The 13,637-nt window shown below is 30.4% G+C and overlaps 1 long non-coding RNA gene across 1 annotated transcript; it reads left to right on the plus strand.

Moving 5' to 3' along the window:
- Window positions 1-443: 443 nt before the first annotated feature.
- Window positions 444-3,285, plus strand: LOC129987869 (uncharacterized). The gene is made up of 2 exons (XR_008785605.1): window positions 444-507; window positions 3,099-3,285. It is a non-coding gene; the product is annotated as an uncharacterized LOC129987869 (long non-coding RNA).
- The last annotated feature ends 10,352 nt before the right edge of the window (window positions 3,286-13,637 follow it).

Consider the following 13,637-nt stretch of genomic DNA (forward strand, 5'->3'; position numbering starts at 1 on the left):
GTTTTTTTCTTTGTCTCTATTTACTTTATATGCAAACAAATATAGTAAACATTTTAAAAAATTGATCGTTACATTTTGAAGAATCTTCACAATTTAAAAACCATCCGGAGCATGAATTTTTCTTACAATAATTATATTTGTTTGTATGTGAACATAGTAACTTAATAATGGGCCGAACTGAAAATTGGCATGTGATCTTAGCATAAAAACTCTAGGCGCAAAGTCAAAAGATAAACTGTCTGTCTGTCTAAGTGCAAGTGAAGTAGATAAATGAAACTAGACATGAGTTAGAATTAGAAATTCAAAATTTGCAACACCTATTGGTCTATATACGTTTTTTTTTGTTCAGAATGTATCTATTGGTGTATATGTGAAAGCACTAAATAAAAGAATCTAGATGAATTTTGGTTTCACGGTACTCTTAAAGTTTTATTTCTGATTTCAGATTTTTCGCGAAACAATGAAATAGGGCCGGAAACTTGTGAAGATGAAGACAACTATGAAAGCGTAAGTAATTCAGAGATAATCCTTATTAAGCAACAATATTTTTAATCCACATAAAATAACTTGATAATAACAAATCAAGTTTCGTGTTTATAAAGATGAAATTTACATTTAATTATACAATTATTTTCTGATAAACTACAATCTTTGAAATTTTGTATACTTAATGTATTCTCAATAACAATATCTTATGTTATTTCTTTAGAATTTATAACTAAAATGGCAGATTGAATTTTTGCTTTGTACTTGTGGTGTTAACTGGTTATAAACTTGAAAAATTATTTTAAGATTTCTTTATATTTATAAATAAGGAGGTATAAGGTAAAAAAGGATAATAATTGAAATAAAAAATTGTATGTTTTAGAGCACTAAATTTGTTTTTGTAACTGTTTCCATGAATATTATTGAAATTAATAATGTATCAATGATTAACATAAAAAGTATTAGGGATGAAATGAGAATTTCAATAAAACATTTGAGTGCTTTATCCATTTCAATAATGTGATGCAGAAAAATTCTATCAAAAAAAAAACTTCATTATTTTCTTACCTGATAGTTTCAGTAAAAAAATACCGAACTTTTAAATTAAAGACAAGGCTATCAATAATTACCTCTACAGTTAAAAAATTGATACAAAATAGTTGCATTTTCTTTTTAATGGATATTGTTTCCTGACTTTAAACAACTCAAGAAGCAGCGCTATCGATAGAAGGAAGGAAGGAATGAGGTTTGTTTTCCGGCGTATGCTCCTGAACGGATTCTTAGCTTGTGCCGGGTTCACAAAAATCAAAACTCGAATATCACAAAAGCTATCTATAGAGCATGAAAACTATTCATTAATTGCCAACCCAATTTGTACTTGTAGTTTACATGAGAATTTGAAGTTTAGTGTTAGCGTTGAAATCAGCGAACCGCTTTCTGTAGAATATAAATCAGATGAATATTTTGAAGGACAAATAAAGGACAATCAAAGGCTCTTTAATATGAGCGAATAATTCTAATGAGAGAGAGCCTTATAACAGTGGCTCTGATTTTTATTTGAATTTCTCGTTCGAACTTATTATGACAGCTTGATGGTATCATTGTAGAATTTTGATTTGGAGCTAGAGGATAGTGGGTTCGAGATCAGATTCTATGCAAATATGGCATGTAATTAAATGATGCACGCTGAATTGCAAATATTAAATATTTTCCAGTTCGTGTTGTGTGGAAGTTTGGAGAGAGTTACTGATTCAATAGTTGTCCTAATTATCCGACCAAAACTTGAAAGATCCTCAGGTAGCTTAAAAAGTTATCAATGGTACACTAATCTAGTTAAACCATTCCACAGTCAGTATCTTGATATTCCAAGGAGATAATTTTCTATAAATAACTTAACTTGTATCGTTAGCCACCTCCTGTGATCAAATCTTTAACCCTCTAGCTGAGTAATTCTTTAAAATCACTATTTAGATGCGATGTTTGCAAATAAGTTCAAATATTTTTCAAAGAATATGAACTGATACTATATGTTACACGATAATAATTTAATATAATAAAAATCTGCTATCGTAAAAATAAACACTCTAAACTGCGAAAAACGCGGGATGCAACAGAAAATGGACTGATTGCCAACCCGCGGAAATCGCGGGATAGGCAACTGGGGGGTTAATTCTCGCTAATATCCTAAGCCAATAGAGTTAAATGAAGTCCTCTAGGAGTCATAGGGAATACCAGTTTCAGGACCTATTTAGCTCCGCAACTTCCCAAATTAAATATTTTTTTAATTGATTTTTATCTCTATATAACCAATTTAAATAGCAAATTTAATTGTAATATAACAAGATATTAATTTCGGTTCACACCCCAAAAGTTTTTTTCAGAAAATGTAATATAATTTTCAGAATATATAATATTTGTGCCTATAAAAATATTCAAAATTTATATTTAAAAAGTAATTTTAAGCAAAATAATAAATAAATGGCAATTGTTTGTGACGCAATATAAATGCTATCTAAGATATGCATTTCAAAATTAAGAAGCAACATATCATTTTAAAATAAAATAATAAGATAATATGTAACGTGCAATAGATAATTAATTAAGAATGCTTTTAGTATAGTATTTCAGATTTTAAAGGATATTTCATTTTAATTTGAAAATATTCGAATGCTCAACCTTTATTTACCTGAAATAACAAAATTAAGTTTTTCTAAAGATAACGCATCTAAAATCCTCGATTTCTCTTTTCTGAAAATGCAGAACCCTCAGGCAATTTCCTACTTTGTCTATTTAACAATTCGACCTTGTGTTTCAGTTCTAGATGCTATTAACAATTCTACCTGGGTATCAGTTTTAGATGTTATTAACAATCCGGCCTTGTGTATCAGTTCTAGATATTATTCAGAACTGTCACACACGCAAAAGGTAAGCATAATGTCGTCTATTAGAAAGAAGGCCAGTCTTTAATAGGCTAATTGTTGGTAGAATGTCACACTTTTTAATGTTCAGATGCGCTTGATCATATAAAAATTTCATATAAAATAATATATAAACGTTTTAAATGAAACGTTTTAATAAATTGTCATGTTAAATTTCAACTTTCTTTCCTATAGACGTGCTTCGTAAACGATGCCATCAAAACTCGCTGTGCTGTGCCTGAAATGCCTTCAGAAGAATGTATGGCTCAAATGAAAGCTTTCGTACAAGCAGATGTTTGCAACTTAAGAAGAAAATAAACAGGAGTTGGATTGCAAATGGAAAAATTTGTATTTTAATAATAAAGTATGAAACTGAACAAAATTTAGAATTTTTTTTTTGTAATCTCTACTTTTAATATAATTTGCAAGAAATTTGAGAACCAATTATCCAAACTCACTCACTGGTACGATCTCGCCAATTTTTATTTGATACGAAAGCTTATAATCTCTAAATATGCATCAATGGTTGTCTGTCCTCTACTATCTTTCCATTTTTAGAGTAGATTTTAATCATTACTTTGGTGAACATTTTCTGATGAAAAAATGTTGGTGTGGTTTGGAAGTTTGGAGAAGGGGTTCCAGCTCAGGTGTTGTCCTCGTTATCTGATCGCGTTTCAAAATTACGAGATCCATCCCAAAATAGCCCTAGTGTTGCTTTAAATCTGGACTTTAATATAACTAAACTAAACTAAACTAAACTAATCCATGACTTTAATTTTACTAATAGCAAAAATTGTGATGGTTACAATACTTTTCCTTTCTATACTTGGCACATGAGAAAACAAAAAGAAACACATAATAAAAAAGTATGATGCTCGCATTCGATTCATAGCATCTTTCAAACAACTATAGAAATTATGCATTCTGTTATCAAACAAATACAAAAAAATAAGTACTCCACTGTAAAGATTTGAAATCAAGCCATATCAGCTCTTTTTGCATTTGTGCACTTGAAAAGGATCTTTTATGTGTAGACGATCTTCTGCGAGTAAAGGATGAATTGTGTTCTGCAATTAAAAGCAGAAACTATGAGTTCTACAATAAAGATCTGAAAGGAAAGCATTCATTTTAACTCATTCTATCTTTACATATACAGAAAGGATGTTTTGAAAAATATCTATAAATTAGTTATCTCAAGATTTTAATGTAAGCATATTGCATAGCATTTGAACAAATTTCTTGATCCTTATATTTTTACTCATCTAAATAGCATCTATTTATAATAACTGTTTTCCCCAAGAGAGATATAAGTTGCATGCAGATTTTGACTTGTTTTGAAGCCTTTTACTCCACAACAGAATAATCATTGAAAAAAAAAGTAAATTTAGAATAGCATTTTGGAGAATTCCAAGAGAAAGAGTATTATAAATTGATCCCTTTTCCAAAAGCCTTTTTTTAGAACGTATGCTCCTTTGTATCCATTATTTAAGATATAAATCTCCTATGTACCTTTGTTACAAAAGAAATGCTATTTCCGTATCTATTTTTTCTTTCCGATAAGAAATATTTGAACAAAAACTACGATGAAGGTGTTCCGTATCAATAAGAAGGTAATTTAAAAAAAAAGATTGTTTTTTGGCTATCTTAAACAGACGTGGAATATTTGTGGATTTTGTGGATTTTATTGGCACAAGAGCCATGATGTTGGCTATGCTGCGCCAAACTGTATTTTTCAGGATTAAATTATAAAATTTCAGCTATAAAAAAAAAAAAATGAAAACTTGAGAAAGATGAAGAAAACTTAGATATGTGGATAAAAACCTATTGATTTCAAAAATGCAAAAATTTGAACATGTGGTGTCTTACCAAGTAAGAAATGTAATGTAGTATTCGTATTTTGAAAGAAGTGCAAACGTTGAGCATTGAAATTTGGACATTCTGACAATATATGTTGGACAGACATTTGACAGTCAAACTGGGAACATAGAGGTGGTTGTTCACCTAACAACAAGTGGAGATGGGTGAATCTCGTATGACCAATACGTAAACGGGTTAATACTGTGTCTGCTTTCCGATTAGGTAATGAAGACCACGGTTGTACATGAGGTTTAATAGCATGTAGTTTATTGTTAATTTCAAGGTCCCACTGAGCTTGCCATTTGGAATAAAGAAGCCTTTTAGTGTGCTTATTTAAGTCGCTTACAGGAATAGATGTGACCGCTGGAATACTTGCCAATTTAGCAGCCTTGTCTGCCTCCTCATTGCCCAGAATTCCTACATGAGAGGGTACCCAACAGAATAAAATAATAAAATCTCGAGAAGTCGGTTTGTTAAAAATATCCAGAATTTTGAAAACCAAAGGATGATTATGACGATGAAGATGAAATGATTTTAGGGATTGTAACACACTTAGAGAGTCGGTATAAATAATAAACTTTTTTCCCGGTCTCTCAGAGATTTCTTCTAATGCATATAAAACCGCAGTTATTTCTGCCGTAAAAATTGAACAAAAGGAATGAAGTGTAAAAGAAATGACTGTATCTGGTAAGACAACAGCAAAAGAGACATTATTGGATGATTTTGAGCCATCGGTATAAATTGGAAGAAAGTCTTTGTATTGCTGTCTGTGTTCAAGGAAAATTTGCTGATAAATAACTTCTGTTGTAACAGACGTGGAAGAAGAACAAAAACTTCAGAAGAATAAGAATTCATATTTTTTTTGATATTGCGTATTCTTCTGATATAAATAATTTTTTCTTTTCATTCACAAAAATCTGCCCAGTAACTACGCATATATAGATAATGTTAATTTATGAAATTTGTTGTTAATTGATAGTTAATATATCATAGAGTTTTTAAATAATGCGATAAATATTACATAAAAAATGGTTTTTTTTTGCTGTAACTACATTTAATTGTTAAAGAATAAATCTATAATAGCAATTCTTCGGAAAAGGGACTTTTTAGAACTTTCCTAAGGAGAAATAATACTATAATGTCATAGTTGATTGTGCAAATTTCAAATGACCGAAAAAAATTCATTCAGAATCCTTTAAGAAGCAGCATTATCTTAACAGAGTTCGCAGAAAAATACTTTCTCATACAAGAAGTATACTAAGCATTATTTCATATATGGGAAAAATAACACTTCGTATACTAGTAAATTTCATATTATATATATCATATACGAAGCCTACTAATGGAAAGTATTATTGTTATTATAAAAAAATCGAACTCGAAATTTCGACAAATATGTACATTTCAAACATTCTTAATACGACAATCTCCTTTCTGGAATATGGGTATTTGTCTGACCGTATGTCCGTTAAATTTGTCTGTGAACACGATAACTGCAACCTTTTTGAGCTATACAGATGAAATTTGATATACACTATCTAAATCGGAAAATTTCTGTTAAATTATGAAGTTTACTGAAATTCATTTGGAGGAATTCTGTCTCTTTGGCTGTTCAAATATAAGATAACACAATAACCACGAAATCTAAAAAGCTAGAAATTTAAAATTTGGTACACAAATTGAATATCTAAAAATAGCATTGTATCAATTTTGAAATCAAATACATCAAAAGATTGTACTTTCTGATGTGTAAACACTATAATTCAAAACGCAATGGTTTAAATATAAGAAATTTTATGATTACAAGGTGTCTGTATCGAATTTTGGTTTTAGAAAATGGGTAAAAAGCCATACAAAATACACATTCTAATTTCTGGTAATTTTGTATTAACTAATCGCAAACGATCACACTGTAATATGTTCTAACGCAACCATTGTTCGCCAGTGCAAAAGATTATTAATACAAAAATATCATTATTTAAAGCTAGAAAACTTCAGGGAAACCATTCTCATTGGCTTTGAATAAAAATGCTTAATATTTTTTTTCGCTTCTTGTGGATAAAATATTGAAATCACCAAATTTGATCTCGAGAGTTCGATTATCTTCTATATTTTGGATCTCACTGAAACCTTAAAAAAATAGAAACAACATTTGTTTGATTATGGGCGAATATGATAATTTAAAAACCGAAAGAGCGAAATGAATAGACACTCAAACTCAAAATCTCGAATCTATATGGAATCATTTTTTTAATGGTTTTAGCATTCGATTTTTATACTTGTATCCAATTTTGCAATAAATACACGAAATGGGCATTTGCCTGAAATTCTGTGTATTCCTATTAATTTCATAGAGTACTTTAAAAGAAAACGAAACAAGCTATATAAATGAAATTTAGTATGTCATATTGCCCCCAAAATCAGGGAACCAAGTTTTAGATCTCATCAGTTAAAGAGGGTAGTTTCAAATAACATATTCGGTTGTCTTTACTGTAGATAAAATTCATTTACAAAGCATACCATTAAATATATGCATTCTATGTTATAAAGTATAAAAAGGAGATGCAAGAAACATCCATTGGTTATTTCCAATTTTCATTAGTGGTGCATAAACTGATAGAAAAGTTAATAAGGTTGAAACTCTCAAATAACTGGAAATCAGGAATTTAAAGGATAGAATTTGTTTTTTGCTGAGTAGAAAATGCCAGTAAAGAAAAGAAAAGAAAAATTGATACGGCAGCGAGATCTCGAATTCCATTAAATCCTTTTAGTACTATCGGGATTCCAGAAAGGACCTGCAAGAAGAACGAACCATCAAATGGAATGAAATTCTAGATCAGAAAACATTTTTATTTCTTGCTCAAAGAGGATGAGGCGAAACCCAAAAAAAGAGATCGTGAACAACAAAAAAGAAATAAAGAGAGGAAACTGCATGATGAAAGAAACTGAAACACAAAAGAAGCAAAGTAAAAGGATACATTTAAAGGAATGAAAGAATAAAACAGGATAAATTTATTTTAGAGCAACTGTAGCCTTTAAAAAGTATTGGGAATTTTATAAAAAATTCCTAATAAATTCAAAGGTGTGCATTGATTTTGGAAATGAAGTTTTATAAAACTATTAAAGAGTAACATTTTGTATTTCAGGAGTTCGAAACTTGAAAAAATGTTATTAATCTAGAAAACAAATAAAAAAAGCTTCAAACAAATACAAATTCTTTGAATTATAAAATATTAGGCTTACAATAAGACTTTCTCAAGTATAAATGATCTGCTCCCTATCAGTTTCATTCTATTTTCACTTTGTTACTATAATATTTATAAACAACGATAATCCATTTAAATAATATTGGATACAAACGTGTATGTGGAGTAATTATGATTTGTAAATTGATAACATGTACATTTTTACTAAATTAGTACCAAAATAAAAGAAATTAATCAAAAATGAATTATTATCTTGATATAAGTAATAAGTATATTGAAATATAAAATATAATTGACCTGCTTATTAAAAGAAGACTTAATGATACATTTTGCGCAAGACTGCTCAACGTCTAAATCCGCCACAGTTTATATGAAACGTTATCACTCATTTATTTTTATGTGGCTTCATTTTTTGATTTGATTTATGTTACTTTAAAGCAATGAATAAATGGTTCTCCGATTATTATCCTTTTGTTTTATCTTTTCTTTAAGAACTGAATGGCGCATATGTAAATTAGAAAGACAGTACACTCCCGAGTGCCAGACCTAATGTGGCGGAAAGGCTGCCCGGAAAAAAGAACGGATAGGCCGGAGTTCTATAAATTCATTTCTTTTCCCACCAATACCAGAAGACAAAGTTTTCATACCAGAAGCATTTGCCGGTAACGTGTCGAGTTAAATAGGAGGCTCTGTACTAGTAGTTTATATATGTTTATATACTGCACTGTATGTTTCAAGAATTTATTAGAGAAAAAATAAGTTAAAGGATATAAATTGCTCATATTTTAAGATAAATTCAGTAATGCCTGACTTAAATGCAGGAAACATAAACAATGTTGCAAATACTACGCCTTATTAACTAAGATGAAAAAATCTAGGATGCATAGAACGGAAGCTGGATAGTCTAGAAACGGATACTCGTGAGTGTGCTATATATTTTTATTTTAATCTAAGAATTTGGTAGTAAATAAAGTTGATATATTTAAAATAAGATAATTAACGAATTCATAGACAATACATCTGCAATTTATTGTTGAATTATTAATTCCATAATACTCGAAGCGAACTTAGACTGTTCAGGAAATGTTTGATTAAACTTACAATAATTCTAATATAAGAAGACACTTCCATCACTAATTCCTGTTATGGAGATTTTTTTATTTATCTAAAGTTAATTAAAGCCAAACTTATTTATCTAAAGTTAAGCCAAAATATTTTCAATGTCCTAGGATGAAATTTGTGACGCGATTGTGAAGTAGCTTTCAATTTGGGTGCTTACTCCTTTTGAAAAAAAAATGCAGTTTTCTGCATAGAAAAAGAGAGTGAATTCATTCTTAAGGGGACAATCTATCAAATTATGAATTGTAATCTCTCGCTCGATAAATCGCATAATTCTGTAATTTATTTTTTTTACTTTTAAAGGGCATTTGTTGAGAAAAATTCATACAATATCAATCAATCAAAATTTTTTTCATCATTTTCTACAACTTTTCCCCCATTTTCGTCCAATATGTCTTTCAATTGATTGTCTTCATTTTTCTTTGATCCTCCAGGTCGTTCTTTGTCATTGACATCGAAATCATCACTCTTAAATTGTTGAAACTAAAGCCGACAACTGGGATATGAAGGAGCAGCACCACCATAATTTTCTAAAAGTGTCTGATGGGCTTCGGCAGCAGATTTCTTCAAATCAAACAAAAGAAGCAATGAAGCCCAAAATGCAATTTGGAGCGTTCCATGATTGGGGTCTTTATACACTGAATAACACAATAATACTAAATGGAAAACTTTCAAAATGATGACTAAAAGAGTAATAGTAAATTGGTAAAACTCAAAACCATTGTCGTTTATATAGACACTTAGCATGCTTACCAATAGATGCCGCTGATTAAAATACATGCAAACGCCTAATATAATGTGAAATCGCCGGGAACTTAGTCTCAAGAACAATATCTTAGGCAAGAACATACGAGGGGTGATACAAAAAAAAATTTCAAGCAGCAATGTTGGAAAGTAGAAATTATGGATGGGAATATTGCTACCCAGATTAGAGACACATGGCGCTAGTTGTCTTAGACCGGTCGTTCGAGCTGATAGTGTTAGTAATGACACCTGAAACAGCGACAGTAATGGCAAGAGTCTAGAGAAGTGGTCTCGCACAGAGGTGTGAGCCGTGATACGATTTCTATGGGCCAATAATGTGTCCCCATAGAACATTCATGGACAAATCGTTCAAGTGTACGGGAACGAAGCAATGAGTAGACAACAGGTGGCGAAATAGTGCCGTTCTTCTGAAGCGGGCTGGGAGATTGCTGCAAACGTTTAGGTGGGAGGTCTGGAGCCACTCCCCATACAGCCTGATTTGGTTCCCAGTGACTATTTCCTTTTCCCGGCATTGAAGAAACACTTATCCAAAATATGTTCATATGAGACGGTGATGTTTAAAAAGGTGCAGAGAACTGGCTCAATAGCCAGGGACCTGATTATTACCAAGACGGGTTAAACAAATTGGTCCAGCGGTGATAAATGCCTCAACAGGTTTGGTGATTATGTAGAGAAGTGACCACCACATATGTCTCTTAATCACCTTTTGTATCCTGTGTCTATTGTTAATGAAGCATTTTTCCTTTGCCTTGTGAACTTTTTGTTTGGATCACTCCTTGTAAAAAGAAAAGAAAACGTAAATATTATTTTTTATTATAGACGCCTGCTTTTGTCATTAAATATTTTTTAATTATCTTTATGTAAATGAAATAGTTGAGGTTTGAATACTTGATCTATAAATTGATAGTTGAACTTTTTAGAAATGAAATAACTATACATTAACAATTACAATACGTTAGCAATTACTAAACAATTACAATTTACAAACTAGGCAATTCTAAATTAAGCCATTTTTTTTCATTTTAATCTAGCTCAGCTATTAAAACAAAGTAACTTAACATAAACAATATTGGAATTTTATTTGATTTATTTGGGGGGGGGGATTTTCTTTTATGAAGTATTCAGATATAATTTTTGAAAAAGGTAGAAACTTCAAATCAATACTTTGATCATAAAGCTGAAGATTTTCCAAATATATGGATTTTTGAAAATTTATTTAACTAATATACACAATATAGCACGTAGGAAAGGCCTTTATTGCATTCTAAATATTATAGAATGTTAGATGCGGCTTTTCACATTATACGGCGAGAATTATTGAACTTGTCAGAAAACATCTGTGAATGGTTGGACCAATTTTTGGTTACCTTTAAATAGAAGTCACTCCTCTCTTCATTTTTACACCCAATTTCTCTTGCTACATTTTATCAAGCACTATTTTTGTCACCGTACTTTATGACGGTAAATTTCACTTGATTTTAATTTTTGATTTGATTTTAATTTTTTATGGCATTAATATTCTCTGTACTTATAGGGTACCAATCTGCACAGGCAGTTATAAAAAAATACAGTAATCTGAATTTTATAATTTAAGTTGAAAATACTTGATAAATAGCAGAAAATGGAATATGGTTTTGAATGCCTTCTTTTTCTGCCCGATTGGAACCGAAATTTGAAACAGAACTTTAATCGGCTATCACCAGATCACATACCAAATTTCACTTATTTAAGTCATTACAACAACATACAGGGAGAAGTACAAACCGTCATGTGGTCAACAGTTGATAGATGTGGTTCAAAATTTCAACCAAATTTCATTTACCTAAATTCTAAATTGTTTTAATTGTTGCGTTCACACGTACGCAAAGATACAGAGAGACAGACGGCCAATGTTTTGAGGAATTTGGCTATAAATTTAAATCAAATTTACATTTTGATACTAAACCTATAAACCAAGTTTTATCAATCTAATTCTTTATGATTTATTAGAAAAATTTGTTCTCGGACAGAAAAACTTCTTTTGAATGCATTTCCTTCAAAATTCAATAGAAGGCTACAAATTTGGTGTAAAGTACCCTATATAAATTTCAGCTTTAATTTATCGTGTTTACAACAGATATAATTAAAAAATGCGTCTATTATAAACATGATTTTTTGGACTCATAAAGATCTGAGACGTGGTGAATCGAGTTCAAATATTTCTTACGATTATATTTCCTTCTCTTTCTTTACACTTCGTATACGAGAAAGTAAAATCAAAATAAATTAGACGCATATTTAAAGGATTCTGCATCTTTAATTTATAAATATTTAAATAAAAATTGAATGGATTGCAAATAACCTTGATATAATGCGAACCCATTTGGAATTTAAAAAATTCTAGTGAAATAAACCAGACAATAATAAAAATGAATGTGTGTGTTTGACTGAATGCGTTCAGTTTTCTTATAAAATTAATTTGGTAATACAGATTCAATGCAAGTCAGGGTTTCAATGAAAAGGTCAGTTCTGGAATTAAGAGGGAAAAAATGGCACTGGCCTCCGTAAGCCAGGCTTATTATCCATAAAAACCACAAAGAAAGCCTCCCACAAAAACTGTTCAGAAGTATGGATAAATGATGCAAGTCAATATATTCTCCTTTTAAGTCAATATATTCTCGGCAGGAGAAGCATATAGAAGAATATAACAGGTAGAAGCATGAAAATTTGCTTCCTTGTCGATAAATTGAGGAATAATATTTTAATCATTTACTTTCCTCCGGAAGGGGGTCTATAAATTATTTTTTGTATATATATATATATAGTTTCACTTTTTTGAGGCTTCTTATACTTATATACGGTAAAATGGAAAAATGTTATTTTGAAGTAAAAGTTGAGCTTCCTTTCAGTTGTAATAAGTTATTGTCCAACGAAAGAATTGATTACTAAAGATATACAAATTGCTATATTAAAATTTACAAAATATGTAATTCTTTTTCAATTTAACACTAAATTCCACTTTAATTTGTTTCCCACACTTCTTCGCTACCCAATTAATTTATTTTCCTATGTTCATCCGAGGCTAAGAGGAAGGTGTTTACTTTCCTACTTATATAAATTGAGATATAAATGTTATTTTCATTTTTTATGTGCATTTTCGATAAATTAGATTAATTTTAACTGCCAATAGGAACTCTAATGACTAATCAATTTGCAATAAATATTTATATTTATATCCACATAATTCCTCTAGATAAAAACTTTCAATTTTAGCCCCAATCGAAATTTTTGTGCTTAATTATTGGCATATATTCGATTGTTAAGACGATAATAATTATTACCGCATTTCAATTGTTATCGAACAAAAAAATTTTTCAACAGTCACTTCTGTTGTTATTGTTAACAGCAATGTAATTGTTTAAATACTCAACGAAATACAAGATACAAACAATGTAGTAAAAGGAACAATGAAAACACATACACTGTTGTTTTCTAATAAAATTCATTTACTGTTTTGCAACCTATAGTTGTGTGACTTTTTCTTCTTCTGAGCAATGCTTAGTGCGTTTCTTGACTGTTTCAATGAGACCACGGCCATCTTTGGTCTCATCGTTGTAGTGACTATTTGGGAATTGATAAGATATTCCCTATTTCCCCGTTTAACATCTTCTGGGGATTTTGTTTCAGATCCTGATTTGGATCCAAATGCGGAAGTACAATCTTATCCGCTTGAACCGCGAGTAGCCATGGTGCGCTCGTATGCAGTGTTTCGATTTTGCCAAGCATTGGAGATTCCAGCTGAACTGGC

Source organism: Argiope bruennichi, chromosome 10 (genome assembly GCF_947563725.1).
Source record: "Argiope bruennichi chromosome 10, qqArgBrue1.1, whole genome shotgun sequence".
In the NCBI taxonomy this organism is placed as follows: Eukaryota; Metazoa; Arthropoda; class Arachnida; order Araneae; family Araneidae; genus Argiope; species Argiope bruennichi.